Raw genomic sequence first — 15,276 nt, 5'->3', positions numbered from 1 at the left:
AGAGGGAGCTTTACTCTGTATCTAACCCGTGCTGTACCTGCCCTGGGAGTGTTTGATGGGACAGTGTAGAGGGAGCTTTACTCTGTATCTGACCCATGCTGTACCTGCCCTGGGAGTGTTTGATGGGACAGTGTAGAGGGAGCTTTACTCTGTATCTAACCCGTGCTGTACCTGCCCTGGGAGTGTTTGATGGGACAGCGTAGAGGGAGCTTTGCTCTGTATCTAACCCGTGCTCTACCTGCCCTGGGAGTGTTTGATGGGACAGTGTAGAGGGAGGTTTACTCTGTATCTAACCCGTGCTGTACCTGCCCTGGGAGTGTTTGATGGGACAGTGTAGAGGGAGCTTTACTCTGTATCTAACCTATGCTGTACCTGCCCTGGGAGTGTTTGATGGGACAGTGTAGAGGGAGCTTTACTCTGTATCTAACCCGTGCTGTACCTGCCCTGGGAGTGTTTGATGGGACAGTGTAGAGGGAGCTTTACTCTGTATCTGACCCATGCTGTACCTGCCCTGGGAGTGTTTGATGGGACAGTGTAGAGGGAGCTTTACTCTGTATCTAACCCGTGCTGTACCTGCCCTGGGAGTGTTTGATGGGACAGCGTAGAGGGAGCTTTGCTCTGTATCTAACCCGTGCTCTACCTGCCCTGGGAGTGTTTGATGGGACAGTGTAGAGGGAGGTTTACTCTGTATCTAACCCGTGCTGTACCTGCCCTGGGAGTGTTTGATGGGACAGTGTAGAGGGAGCTTTACTCTGTATCTAACCTATGCTGTACCTGCCCTGGGAGTGTTTGATGGGACAGTGTAGAGGGAGCTTTACTCTGTATCTAACCCGTGCTCTACCTGCCCTGGGAGTGTTTGATGGGACAGTGTAGAGGGAGCTTTACTCTGTATCTAACCCGTGCTGTACCTGCCCTGGGAGTGTTTGATGGGGACAGCATAGAGGGAGATTTACTCTCTATCTATATCGCAGTGATCAGAAGGGCTGTTGCTGATGTTAAATCTCTTGGTTTGAACCGAGAAGTCAAAAAGCACCAACCGCAAACCACAGGGTGAAACCAGGAAGTGGGGGGAAGCCTGAAAAAAGAGATTGTCCGGAATGCTTGGGTATTGTCCGTCAGCTTGTCACATGAGGCGTGTAGAGACTGATCTTCGCTCTGAACGTGGGCTGGGGGGAATCGGTTCACCGGACTTACGGCAGAGAAACAGGTCACGAGCCCCAACCAGTCCGTGCCGGCATTTAAACTCCACTCGAGCCTCCTCCTGTCGTTCCTCATCTCACCCTATTAGCGTAACCCTCAATTCCCGTCTCCCTCACGTGCTTGCCTAAATATATCGATACTATTCGCTTCAACCACTCCCTGTGGCAGCGAGTTCCACATTCTCACCACTCTCTGGGGAAAGAAGTTTCTCCTGAATTCCCCATTTGATTTCTGGGTGACTATCTTATATTGATGGCCTCTACTTATGCTCTTCCCCACAAGTGGAAACATTCTCTCTGTATCCACTATCAAAACCTTTCATCATTTTAAAGACCACTATTAGGTCACCCTTCTCTTTCCTAGAAGGAGCCCCAGCCTGTTCAACCTTTCCCAATATGTATACCCTCGCATTTCTGGTATCATCCTTGTAAATCTTCTCCACGCCCTCTCTTTCCTTTTTATAATATGGCGACCAGAACTGCACGCAGTACTCCCAAGTGGCATGGATCACCTCGTCCGCATGCCCGATACGAGACTCCCAAAACAAGCGCTCTACTCGGAGCTGCGACACGGCCCGAGAGCCCCAGATGGGCAGAGGAAACGCTTCGAGGACACCCTCAAAGCCTCCTTGGAAAAGTGTAACAGCCCCCACCGACACCTGGGAATCCCTGGCCCAAGACAGCACAAAGTGGAGGAGAAGCATCCGGGAAGGCGCCGAACACCTCGAGTCTCTTCGCCGGGAGCAAGCGGAAGCCAAGCGCAGGAAGCGCACGTCAATCCAAGCATCCCACCCACCCACCGTCTGCCCCACCTGTGACAGAGACTGTAGGTCCCCCATTGGACTCACCAATCACCCGAGAACTCATTTTTAATGTGGAAGCAAGTCATCCTCGGTTCCGAGAGACTGCCTAAGAAGAAGGCGGCTCTAAGTGTGGTCTAACCAAAGTTCGATACAGGTTTAGCATAACTTCCCTACTTTTCAATTCTATCCCTCTAGAAATAAACCCTAGTGGTTGGATAGCTTTCTTTTTTTATGGCCTTGTTAACCTGTGTCACAACTTTTAGTGATTTGTGTATTTGTACCTCCAGTTCATAGAAACAGAAGATAGGAGCAGGAGTAGGCCATTCGGCCCCTCGAGCCTGTTCTGCCATTTAGTGAGATCATGGCTGGTCATCCAAATTCAGTACCCTGTCCCTGCCTTCTCCCCATATCCCTTTAGCCTTAAGAAATATATCCAACTCCTTCTTGAATATATTTAATGAATTAGCCTCTACTGCCTTGTGTGGTAGAGAATTCCACAGGTTCACCACTCTCTGGGTGAAGAAATTCCTCCTCATCTCTGTCCTAAATGGCTTACCCCTTATCCTTTGACTGTGACCCCTGGTTCTGGACTCCCCCGCCATCGGGAACATCCTTCCTGCATCTAGTCTGTCTAGTCCTGTTAGAATTTTATAAGTTTCAATGAGATCCCCTCTCATTCTTCTAAACTCCAGCGAGTACAAGCCCAATCGTCCCAATCTCTCCTCATACGTCATTCCTGCCATCCCAGGTATCAGCCTGGTGAATCTTCGCTGCACTCCCTCCATGGCAAGAACATCCTTCCTCAGATAAGGCGACCAAAACTGCACAAATTACTCAAGATGTGGTCTCACCAAGGCCCTGTACAACTGCAGCAAGACATCCTTGCTCCTGTACTCGAATCCTCTCGCTACGAAGGCCAACATACCATTTGCCTTTTTAGCCGCCCGCTACACCTGCATGCTTACCTTCAGGACAGGGTTTAGTTGAAAAAGCGAGACACTGGGGCTCAGTTTGCTAACTCTTATTTTATTAGTTGTGATGGATAAAACACAGTTCATTGACAGAATCACCTGCAACATGGCTCACACGCGCCTCCCCCACCCCCGCCACACACAAAGACCACCTACCCGTAAGCCAGTCAACCCGAAGAGCGAGGGACATGTCATGTGATTAAACGTTTGTCGAGTGAAAACGAGGATTTCCCCTCTCCCCACGCTCCTCCTCTTCCTCCCGTGAGCGATGACATCAGGCAGCGACGCGACGGAAAGTGGGCGGAGTCGGGGCGCTCCCCAAGGGCATCCTGGGAGCGAGAACACGCGCGTTGGGATGTTGATGGTCCGGTTATTGAGGGGGTGAGTGAGTTTCCCCAAGGATGTATTTACAGGAGTCGGGAAGAGCAGGGAAGGGAGGGGGAGGGATGTAGATGGGTTTGAGTGTGTTTCGGGCGAGAAACAGAAAGGTAACGGATGTCCGCGGCGGAGGGCGCAAGAGGCGGGGGGGCGGTATCGTTGGCGCTGGCGGCCATTTTGTCGATCACTCGCTCTCTCTCTCTCTCTCTCTCACTCGCACAGACCTGAAGGAAAAGACGGGAAGTGATCAGAATGGAGAAGAGAAAAAAAAACACTCCGTTCCCTCCCAGGGGAGAGTTGGTGCCCGCGGGGACCCGTACCCCGGAGAGAGTCGGTACCCGTGGGGACCCGTACCCCGGGGAGAGTCGGTGCCCGCGGGGACCCGTATCCCAGGGAGAGTTGGTCCCCGTGGGGACCCGTACCCCGGGGAGAGTCGGGGCCTGTGGGGGACCCGTACCCCGGGGAGAGTCGGTGCCCACGGGGACCCGAACCCAGGGGAGAGTCGGTGCCCACGGGGACCCGTACCCCGGGGAGAGTCGGAGCCCGTGGGGACCCGTACCCCGGGGAGAGTCGGTGCCCACGGGGACCCGAACCCAGGGGAGAGTCGGTGCCCACGGGGACCCGTACCCCGGGGAGAGTCGGAGGCCGAGGGGACCCGAACCCCGGAGAGAGTCGGTGCCCGTGGGGACCCGTACCCCGGAGAGAGTCGGTGCCCGTGGGGACCCGTACCCCGGGGAGAGTCGGTGCCCGTGGGGACCCGTACCCCGGGGAGAGTCGGTGCCCGTGGGGACCCGTACCCCGGAGAGAGTCGGTGCCCGTGGGGGACCCGTACCCCGGGGAGAGTCGGAGCCCGCGGGGACCCGTACCCCGGGGAGAGTCGGTGCCCGTGGGGACCCGTACCCCGGAGAGAGTCGGTGCCCGTGGGGACCCGTACCCCAGGGAGAGTCGGTGCCCGTGGGGACCCGTACCCCGGGGAGAGTCGGTGCCCGTGGGGACCCGTACCCCAGGGAGAGTCGGTGCCCGTGGGGACCCGTACCCCGGGGAGAGTCGGTGCCCGTGGGGACCCGTACCCCAGGGAGAGTCGGTGCCCGTGGGGACCCGTACCCCGGGGAGAGTCGGTGCCCGTGGGGACCCGTACCCCAGGGAGAGTCGGTGCCCGTGGGGACCCGTACCCCGGGGAGAGTCGGTGCCCGTGGGGACCCGTACCCCAGGGAGAGTCGGTGCCCGTGGGGACCCGTACCCCGGGGAGAGTCAGTGCCCGTGGGGACCCGTACCCCAGGGAGAGTCGGTGCCCGTGGGGACCCGTACCCCAGGGAGAGTCGGTGCCCGTGGGGACCCGTACCCCGGGGAGAGTCGGTGCCCGTGGGGACCCGTACCCCAGGGAGAGTCGGTGCCCGTGGGGACCCGTACCCCAGGGAGAGTCGGTGCCCGTGGGGACCCGTACCCCGGGGAGAGTCGGAGCCCGTGGGGACCCGTATCCCGGGGAGAGTCGGAGCCCGTGGGGACCCGTATCCCGGGGAGAGTCGGTGCCCGTGGGGACCCGTACCCCGGGGAGAGTCGGAGCCCGTGGGGACCCGTACCCCGGGGAGAGTCGGTGCCCGTGGGGACCCGTACCCCGGGGAGAGTCGGTGCCCGTGGGGACCCGTATCCCGGGGAGAGTCGGAGCCCGTGGGGACCCGTATCCCGGGGAGAGTCGGTGCCCGTGGGGACCCGTACCCCGGGGAGAGTCGGAGCCCGTGGGGACCCGTATCCCGGGGAGAGTCGGAGCCCGTGGGGACCCGTATCCCGGGGAGAGTCGGTGCCCGTGGGGACCCGTACCCCGGGGAGAGTCGGAGCCCGTGGGGACCCGTACCCCGGGGAGAGTCGGAGCCCGTGGGGACCCGTATCCCGGGGTGAGTCGGAGCCCGTGGGGACCCGTACCCCGGGGAGAGTCGGAGCCCGTGGGGACCCGTACCCCGGGGAGAGTCGGAGCCCGTGGGGACCCGTACCCCGGGGAGAGTCGGAGCCCGTGGGGACCCGTACCCCGGGGAGAGTCGGTGCCCGTGGGGACCCGTACCCCAGGGAGAGTCGGTGCCCGTGGGGACCCGTACCCCGGGGAGAGTCGGCGCCCGTGGGGACCCGTACCCCGGAGAGAGTCGGTGCCCGTGGGGACCCGTACCCCGGGGAGAGTCAGTGCCCGTGGGGACCCGTACCCCGGGGAGAGTCTGCGCCCACGGGGACCCGTACCCCGGGGAGAGTCAGCGCCCGTGGGGACCCGTACCCCGGGGAGAGTCGGAGCCCGCGGGGACCCGCACCCCGGGGAGAGTCGGTGCCCGCGGGGACCCGTACCCCGGGGAGAGTCGGAGCCCGCGGGGACCCGTACCCCGGGGAGAGTCGGTGCCCGTGGGGACCCGTATCCCAGGGAGAGTCGGTGCCCGTGGGGACCCGTACCCCGGGGAGAGTCTGCGCCCACGGGGACCCGTACCCCGGGGAGAGTCAGCGCCCGTGGGGACCCGTACCCCGGGGAGAGTCGGTGCCCGCGGGGACCCGCACCCCGGGGAGAGTCGGTGCCCGCGGGGACCCGTACCCCGGGGACCCGTATCCCATGGAGAGTCGGAGCCCGCGGGGACCCGTACCCCGGGGAGAGTCGGTGCCCGTGGGGACCCGTACCCCGGGGAAAGTCGGTGCCCGTGGGGACCCGTACCCCGGGGAGTTGGAGGCCGAGGGGACCCGTACCCCGGGGAGAGTCGGAGCCCGCAGGGACCCATACCCCGGGGAGAGTCGGAGCCCGCGGGGACCCGTACCCCGGGGAGAGTCGGTGCCCGTGGGGACCCGTACCCCGGGGAGAGTCGGTGCCCGTGGGGACCCGTACCCCGGGGAGTCGGAGGCCGAGGGGACCCGTACCCCGGGGAGAGTCGGAGCCCGTGGGGACCCGTACCCCGGGGAGTCGGAGGCCGAGGGGACCCGTACCCCGGGGAGAGTCGGTGCCCGTGGGGACCCGAACCCCGGGGAGAGTCGGTGCCCGTGGGGACCCGTACCCCGGGGAGTCGGAGGCCGAGGGGACCCGTACCCCGGGGAGAGTCGGTGCCCGCGGGGACCCGTACCCCGGAGAGAGTCGGAGCCCGCGGGGACCCGTACCCCGGGGAGAGTCGGAGCCCGCGGGGACCCGTACCCCGGGGAGAGTCGGAGCCCGCGGGGACCCGTACCCTGGGGAGAGTCGGAGCCCGCGGGGACCCGTACCCTGGGGAGAGTCGGTGCCCGCGGGGACCCGTACCCCGGGGAGAGTCGGTGCCCGTGGGGACCCGTACCCCGGAGAGAGTCGGAGCCCGTGGGGACCCGTTCCCCGGGGAGAGTCGGAGCCCGCGGGGACCCGTACCCCGGAGAGAGTCGGAGCCCGTGGGGACCCGTACCCCGGAGAGAGTCGGAGCCCGTGGGGACCCGTACCCTGGGGAGAGTCGGAGCCCGCGGGGACCCGTACCCTGGGGAGAGTCGGTGCCCGCGGGGACCCGTACCCCGGAGAGAGTCGGTGCCCGTGGGGACCCGTACCCCGGAGAGAGTCGGAGCCCGTGGGGACCCGTTCCCCGGGGAGAGTCGGAGCCCGCGGGGACCCGTACCCCGGAGAGAGTCGGAGCCCGTGGGGACCCGTTCCCCGGGGAGAGTCGGAGCCCGTGGGGACCCGTACCCCGGAGAGAGTCGGAGCCCGTGGGGACCCGTACCCCGGAGAGAGTCGGAGCCCGTGGGGACCCGTACCCCGGGGAGAGTCGGTGCCCGTGGGGACCCGTACCCCGGGGAGTCGGAGGCCGAGGGGACCCGTACCCCGGGGAGAGTCGGAGCCCGTGGGGACTCGTACCCTGGGGAGAGTCGGTGCCCGTGGGGACCCGTACCCCGGGGAGTCGGAGGCCGAGGGGACCCGTACCCCGGGGAGAGTCGGTGCCCGTGGGGACCCGTACCCCGGGGAGTCGGAGGCCGAGGGGACCCGTACCCCGGGGAGAGTCGGTGCCCGTGGGGACCCGTACCCCGGGGAGAGTCGGAGCCCGTGGGGACCCATACCCCGGGGAGAGTCGGTGCCCGTGGGGACCCGTACCCCGGGGAGTCGGAGGCCGAGGGGACCCGTACCCCGGGGAGAGTCGGTATCCGTGGGGACCCGAACCCCGGGGAGAGTCGGTGCCCGTGGGGACCCGTACCCCGGGGAGAGTCGGTGCCCGTGGGGACCCGTACCCCGGGGAGAGTCGGTGCCCGTGGGGACCCGTACCCCGGGGAGTCGGAGGCCGAGGGGACCCGTACCCCGGGGAGAGTCGGAGCCCGTGGGGACTCGTACCCTGGGGACCCGTACCCCGGGGAGAGTCGGAGCCCGCAGGGACCCATACCCCGGGGAGAGACGGAGCCCGCGGGGATCCGTACCCCGGAGAGAGTCGGAGCCCGCGGGGATCCGTACCCCGGGGAGAGTCGGAGCCCGTGGGGTCCCGTACCCCGGGGAGAGTTGGTGCCCGTGGGCGATCCGTACCCCGGGGAGAGTCGGTGCCCGCAGGGACCTGTACCCTGGGGAGAGTCGGTGCCCACAGGGACCCGTACCCCGGGAAGAGTCGGTGCCCGCGGGTGGGGGGGGGGATTGGTTTGAGACGCGAGTACTTACGTCACTGCGCAGTTTCACTCATCTTTGGCGGACATCCCTCGGAGTGTCCTCTCCTGACGAATCTACAGAGAGAAACAAAGATTTAAAACCTCCCTCTGCACTGTTCCATCGAACATTCCCAGGGCAGGTACAGCACGGGTTAGATACAGAGTAAAGTTCCCTCTACACTGTCCCATCAAACACTCCCAGGGCAGGTACAGAACGGGTTAGATATAGAATAAGGCTCCCTCTACACTGTAAGATTAGGATCACAGGCTCACACAGATTACCCAACAGGGCTTTAGGAGTTGCAAAGCTTTTATTAAAGAGCTACAGTTTTAAAGCATAATCAGATATTACATATGGTTTAAGCCGAGTATAATAGACATACAACCCGTGACAGTAGGAGCGATCTACGACTCCCGAATCGGAATGACACGACCGGACGGACGGGGAGGCAGTACGGTGGTCTCGGATTGGGTGGATTCCTGCCGTCTGCTGCAGCGGTCACTTCTGTTGGGTCATCTCTCGAGCTGTTGGAGGTGTGAGGCCATCAGCCACCTCAGAGGCTAAACTTGACCAAGGTGTTCGGGAGTCGTAGGTCGCTCCTACTGTCACGGGTTGTATGTCTATTATACTCGGCTTAAACCATATGTAATATCTGATTATGCTTTAAAACTGTAGCGCTTTAATAAAAGCCTTGCAGCTTCTAAAACCCTGTTGGGTAATCTGTGTGAGCCTGTGATCCTAATCTTACAGTGGTGTCAGAAGTGGGATCACAGAGTTAGGAGTTGTAAGGTTCTGGTTGGGATGACCGGAGGGACCGGTCGAACGCACGTGATCGTTGCTTAGACTGTGTATAGTGTTTTATTCTCTCTGAAAGAAGGGAGCGGTCCGGTCGAATGCACGTGATCATTGCTTAGACTGTGTGTAGTGTTTTTTTTTCCCCTCTCTGAAAGAAGGGAGCGGTAAAGAGCTTGTTGAAAGGTAAAACCAGAAGTACAATGGCGTTGGCATATCACCGGGAACAGTTGATAGATAGCCTGAAGGAGGTAAAGCATAAAGTGCAGGAGAGAGAGGGAGAGATAGAGAAGGAAAATTTGCAGGCTAACTAATCTGAAAACTCAGCAAAGGAAGAGGAAAAACAGTGATTTGGAAAGCCAGGAAAAGCTGCTGAGACACTGATTTAAAAAGGGGAAAAAAAGATAAATTTAAAGTTTTACCGACATGGAAGTTATTAACATCTGTGCCGAGACAAATAAAACACAAGATTGCTGAGTGAAAGGAACCTTAAAAAATGCTAGAATTTCAATTTGTACGAAAATGTGTGTTAAAGTGTGAATGTTTTCCTGACTATGAATGTTTAAGAAGTTACAGTATTTCTTTTGTCTGAAAAGTCTGTCTTTAAAAGAAAGATTTTGTTATGTGTGTTTTAGCTCCACCCACTTCTGTGTTAAAGCGTTTAACACTTTTGTCTTGTCTTGGATTTTGGAAGTTTTAAGAATGTGCGAATAAGATTCTGCCCCAAGAATTGGAAAAAAAACCTTTGAGCTAATTTAAGTTAAGCTGGTGTGTAAAAACTAAGAGCAACAAAAAGTTTGTTTAACAAAAGATTAAGTTTCAGTCTAAGATTTAACCTTGGCGTCGCGGTTGCTATGGTGAAATCTTCTAAAGCAGTTTGATTTGATTTGATTTGATTTATAGTTATATAAAAAGAAAAAGGGTGGCTAAAGTAAATGTTGGTCCCTTAGAGGATGAGACCGGGAAATTAATGGTGGGAAATATGGAGATGGCAAAAACACAATGAATATTTTGTATCAGTCTTTACAGTAGAAGACACTAAGAATATCCCAACACTGGACAAACAGGGGGCTATAGGGGGGGAGGAGCTAAACACGATCAAAATCACTAAGGAAGTGGTACTCGGTAAAATAATGGGACTCAAGGCGGATAAATCACCTGGACCGGATGGCTTACATCCTAGGGTCTTGAGGGAAGTGGCGGTAGGGATTGTGGATGCATTGGTAATAATTTTCCAAAACTCCCTGGACTCAGCAAAGGTCCCGGCAGACTGGAAAACTGCTAATGTAACGCCCTTATTTAGAAAGGGCAGTAGACAGAAGGCTGGAAACTATAGGCCGGTTAGCCTAACATCTGTGGTAGATAAAATATTGGAGTCCATTATTAAGGAGACAGTAACAGGACATTTGGATAATCATAATTTAATAGGACAAAGTCAGCATGGTTTTATGAAGGGGAAGTCATGTTTGACAAATTTGCTGGAGTTCTTTGAGGAAGTAACATATAGGGTGGATAAAGGGGAACCAGTGGACGTAGTGTATTTAGACTTCCAAAAGGCATTTGACAAAGGTGCCACACAAAAGATTATTGCTTAAGATAAAAAATCACGGGATTGGGGGTAATATTCTGGCATGGATAGAGGATTGGCTATCTAACAGAAGGCAGAGAGTTGGGATAAATGGTTCATTCTCAGACTGGCAATCAGTAACTAGTGGTGTTCCACAGGGGTCAGTGCTGGGTCCCCAACTCTTTACAATCTATATTAACGATTTGGAGGAGGGGACCGAGTGTAACATATCAAAGTTTGCAGATGATACTAAGATGGGAAGGAAAGTAGTGAGTGAGGAGGACATAAAAAACCTGCAAGGGGACATAGACAGGCTAAGTAAGTGGGCAGAGATTTGGCAGATGGAATACAATACTGGAAAGTGTGAGGTTATGCACTTTGGCAGGAAAAATCGTAGAGCAAGTTATTATCTTAATGGCAAGAAACTAGAAAGTACTGAAGTACAAAGGGATCTGGGGGTCCTGGTGCACGAAACTCAAAAGGTTAGTATGCAGGTGCAGCAAGTGATTAAGAAGGCCAATGGAATGTTGGCTTTCATTGCTAGGGGGATAGAATATAAAAATAGGGAGGTATTGCTTCAGTTGTACAAGGTATTGGTGAGACCGCACCTGGAATACTGCATACAGTTTTGGTGTCCATACTTAAGAAAAGACATACTTGCTCTCGAGTCAGTACAAAGAAGGTTCACTCGGTTAATCCCGGGGATATGGGGATGGACATATGAGGAGTGGTTGAGTAGATTGGGACTCTACTCATTGGAGTTCAGAAGAATGAGAAGCGATCTTATTGAAACATATAAGATTGTGAAGGGGTTGGATCGGGTGGATGCGGGGAGGATGTTCCCGATGATGGGTGAAACTGGAACTAGGGGGCATAGTCTTAGAATAAGGGGCTGCTCTTTCAAAACTGAGATGAGGAGGAACTACTTCACTCAGAGGGTGGTAGATCCATGGAATATGCTGCCCCAAAAAGCTGTAGAAGCTACATCATTACATAAATTTAAAACAGAAATAGACAGTTTCCTAGAAGTAAAGGGAATAAAGGGTTATGGGGAGCGGGCAGGAATTTGGACATGAGTCTAGGTTCGGATCGGTCATGGCCCTGTGGGTAGCGGAGCGGGCCCAGGGGCCGTGTAGCCTGATCCTGCTCCTATTTCGTGTGTCTAATTCTGTTAGATTCAGGAGATGGTTCTGTGATAGTAGATTGGCAGTTAGGATCAGATCAGCCATGATCTTATTGAATGGCGGAGCAGGCTCGAGGGGCCGATTGGCCTACTCCTGCTCCTATTTCTTATGTTCTTATGTTTAAATGTGAAAAACTAATTTTTCTCCAGTTATATTCAATGTTTTACAGTATTTTGGAAAGACATCTGAAGAAAGGACAATAAGAAATATGACGTAATTTACTGTTTTCTGCAAGAATGTGCTATTTTGTTTTGTTTTATCTGTTCTGTTCGTGTTTAGTTAAAGTGTGAAAACACAACTGTCTTTCTCGCTTGGGAAAGTTTTTTAAAATTTACGTGAAGTAACGTAATTGCGTGCGCCTGATAATGTTTTGCTCCACCTTCTTAAAATCCTGCCGAGGAGTTAACCCTTCCCACTGACAGCTGTTTAAGTTCACCAAGCAACAACTTTAGTATGAAATTTAAAGATATTGGACATTATTAAATTTAAGTTTCTTAATTTTAAGTTAATATTTCACCACAGTGACAGAAGGAAAATTATGATTTGATAAATTAACCACATGGGCTCTAAGCAGAGTCACAATGGATTATCTTCTTTCTTTTGTTATATGGAAGTTACCTTGTAAACTAATTGCAGCACTTCACAGAAATCACAGAAACCTCACAGTGCAGATAGAGGCCATTTCGGCCCATCGAGCCTGCACCAACACATATCCCACCCCCGATCCCCGTAACCCCTACACCAACACCAACACATATCCCACCCTATCCCCGTAACCCCACGTATTTAATCCCCCCTAACACTAAGGGTCAATTTTATCATAGCCAATCAACCTAACCTGCACATCTTTGGACTGTGGGAGGAAACCGGAGCACCCGGAGGAAACCCACGCAAACACGGGGAGAATGTCTGTGTGGAGTTTGCACAGTCACCCGAGGCCGGATTCGAACCCGGGTCCCTGGAGCTGTGAGGCAACAGTGCTAACCACTATGCCACCGTGCTGCCCTGTCTCTAATGTTAAAACACTGTGTAAGCCACCTAGCCTGAGAATCACTTGTTTCTGAAATTGGAAATGGAGGATAAATCGATAGAAATGAAATTGAACATTGTCAGTTCAATAATACTGTTTGGATTTTGGGATAATTTTGAAATGACAAAATGGACGCAGGCACTATATATTTGGTTACTTTTGGGAAAATAAAAGATCCTCTAAAATAATGATAAATAAAAAAGTGTTAATAACCTAAATCAAACATTCTCACTTGATCCATGTTTTCTATCTTAAATATTGTACTGGACAGTAAAGTTTCTCCAGGACTCATGAATGAGATATGAATGGTAATTAAAGGAAAGTGATTGAGGGTGAAAGATTGAAACAGGAGAAATTACACTACTGAATGGGAATTTTCAAAATTCCCTAGTGAAAGTCAGGAAAGTGTAGTTAAGAATAGTAAATTGATAGCTTTCTCTTGGAGATATTTGTGTCCCTGCCTTTAATGAACTTTTAAGAAAACTGAATTTGATAGTTTGGCCACTACCCAAGACATCAGGACCATGCAGAGGAAGATGAGCAAAGATCTCCAGACGCCTACAATCTTTCGATAAGATACCTGAAAGCCCGAGAAAGGCTTGCATCGGATGGCATGTGTGGCACGATATTGAGATACCGGTATGAGTTTGCAAATGTGATTCAATACGTATGAGGTAATTACCATCCGGGAATGTATGGTGAGTTTGCACTGAGGAACGGATCTCAGACATGCTAAGTTACTTGACAACAGCAAGACATGGTTAATGTGGCTCAGGAGAGCGAGACAACTTTGAAAGCATTGACACATACTCCATCGAGAAACTAATCTCATTAATGAAACCAGCAGAATAGAGTTAAACACACTGGTACCTGTCAGAGGGATTGAAATTGAAGTTGAAGTGGAGAGTTACATGGAGTCTGGATTGGTACAATCGGGGGCGAAGGAGAAATCATGTTTAGTAAGAATTATCCACAAGATGGATACGAGCAAGAGAGAGATCCGGAGAATCTTTTAAGTCCATGATTTGTTGATTAGATGTGAAACTGTAATGTCGCTTGAAATGATTGAATTTAACTGTGACGGTAATAATTGTGTTTTGTAGGTAACAGAGCGTGGGAAAAACCAGTACGAATCCAGTATAGGGTGATTTTGGTGGTGCCTCCTGTGTCACTACTACTGCAATTACCATGCTTTACGGGTCTAACAGGACCTGTCCCATCAACCAACACGTTTTTAAGTATGGGCTACACAATTGAGGCACAATTCGGATACTCGGATACGACATTCCCCTGTTGTTTGTGGGTTTCAGTGAGCTCATGATGCGACTGAACTCCTCCCTAAAGCATTTTTATGTTTTGGAGCAAGACAACTCGAGAATAGATATTGAAATTGACAGCATAGAGGACAACTCACACTGGTGGGATATTGGGCTCAATACATCAGCACACCCTTAGGTTCGTATTGTTTCACATGCTCTGGTAGTTATCCAACTTGCAATGATAGTGTATTTGATATATGTAACGTGTGTAGTAAGACTTTGATACATAAGCCAATTGGGTACTCCTGCCTACGACTAACCAGCACAAACAAGTTAATTGAGCACACCAAAAGAGAAGATCCGAAGCAATGTAGAGGAGACCCCAGGCGGGGTAACATCAGGAAAGATAGAAGAAACAGAGGATACCCCAGGCGGGGTAGAACTGAAACACCGGAACAGTGAATTGAATTTGAGTAAGGGGTCAGAGGTTGCTCCTTCTCCTCAAAGGAATGGACTGTAAGGAAGGGAGAAATCTTCAAGACTCCCTACTAACGCCCAAGTTGAGAGAGCAATAAGAGCTAGCTAGATTAGTCAAGAGCCGATTGTGAGAAGTCAATAAGGATATTTCCTTCTCAAAGAAGGGAATTGTAAGAAATAGCTGTTAGATTCAAAGATGGGTTTTAATTCTTAGAACAAAGACTGACAACACGGTGGCATAGTGGTTAGCACTGTTGCCTCACAGCGCCAGGGACCCGGGTTCGAATCCAGCCTCGGGTGACTGTCTGTGTGGAGTTTGCACATTCTCCCCGTGTTTGCGTGGGTTTCCTCCGGGTGCTCCGGTTTCCTCCCACAGTCCAAAGATGTGCGGGTTAGGTTGATTGGCTATGATAAATTGACCCTTAGTGTTAGGGGGATTAAATACGTGGGGTTACGGGGATCGGGTGGGATATGTGTCGGTGCAGGCTCGATGGGCCGAAATGGCCTCTATCTGCATTGTGGGGTTTCTGTGATTTCTGTGAACATGCAGCCGGGAACAGATAGCAGAAATGCCAGCAAGGTCGAATATCAAGCATCAAAAGACAAACAGAAGTGATAAGGGAATTGTAAAATGCAAGGAAACAGGGAGGATAGCACCTGATAGATAACAAGGAGCCAGGAAGCCATAAAATGTCCTTAAAGAAACTTGACAAAACATTCCTCAGAAAGATAAGAGGGAGGCCTTGTCAGTCATACAGAAAGGGACGGCGAGGATTGCCTTCCCGCTTCACAATTGCACAATAGGATGGGGATCAAATGATTGACAACAGGTGATTACCAGCCCACAAAAATAACAATAAATATATAGACGACTGAGAGAGGAAATCAGGCAGTCAGGGGCAAAGGCTTCTCCGATGTGGCTACGGCCTAACACCTTGGTCAAGTTTAGCCTCTGAGGTGGCGGACGGCCTCACACCTCCAACAGCTCGAGAGATGACCCAATGGAAGTGACCACT

The 15,276-nt window shown here is 53.9% G+C and overlaps 1 long non-coding RNA gene and 1 pseudogene across 1 annotated transcript; both read right to left on the bottom strand.

Moving 5' to 3' along the window:
• Positions 1-3,007: 3,007 nt before the first annotated feature.
• LOC147094637 (uncharacterized) lies at positions 3,008-8,270 on the bottom strand. Its single transcript, XR_015074752.1, has 2 exons — positions 7,964-8,270; positions 3,008-3,575 (listed from the first exon to the last, which is right to left on the bottom strand). It is a non-coding gene; the product is annotated as an uncharacterized LOC147094637 (long non-coding RNA).
• On the bottom strand, positions 3,989-4,886 carry LOC147094638 (uncharacterized; annotated as a pseudogene).
• Positions 8,271-15,276: the final 7,006 nt, after the last annotated feature.

The sequence above is a fragment of the Somniosus microcephalus genome, unplaced genomic scaffold (assembly GCF_052327205.1).
Source record: "Somniosus microcephalus isolate GS21.2 unplaced genomic scaffold, FLI_Smic_1.0 unresolved_chr1, whole genome shotgun sequence".
NCBI lineage: Eukaryota > Metazoa > Chordata > Chondrichthyes > Squaliformes > Somniosidae > Somniosus > Somniosus microcephalus.
Note: the sequence above shows the minus strand (reverse complement) of the source record. Positions and strands in the feature narration are given on the sequence as shown.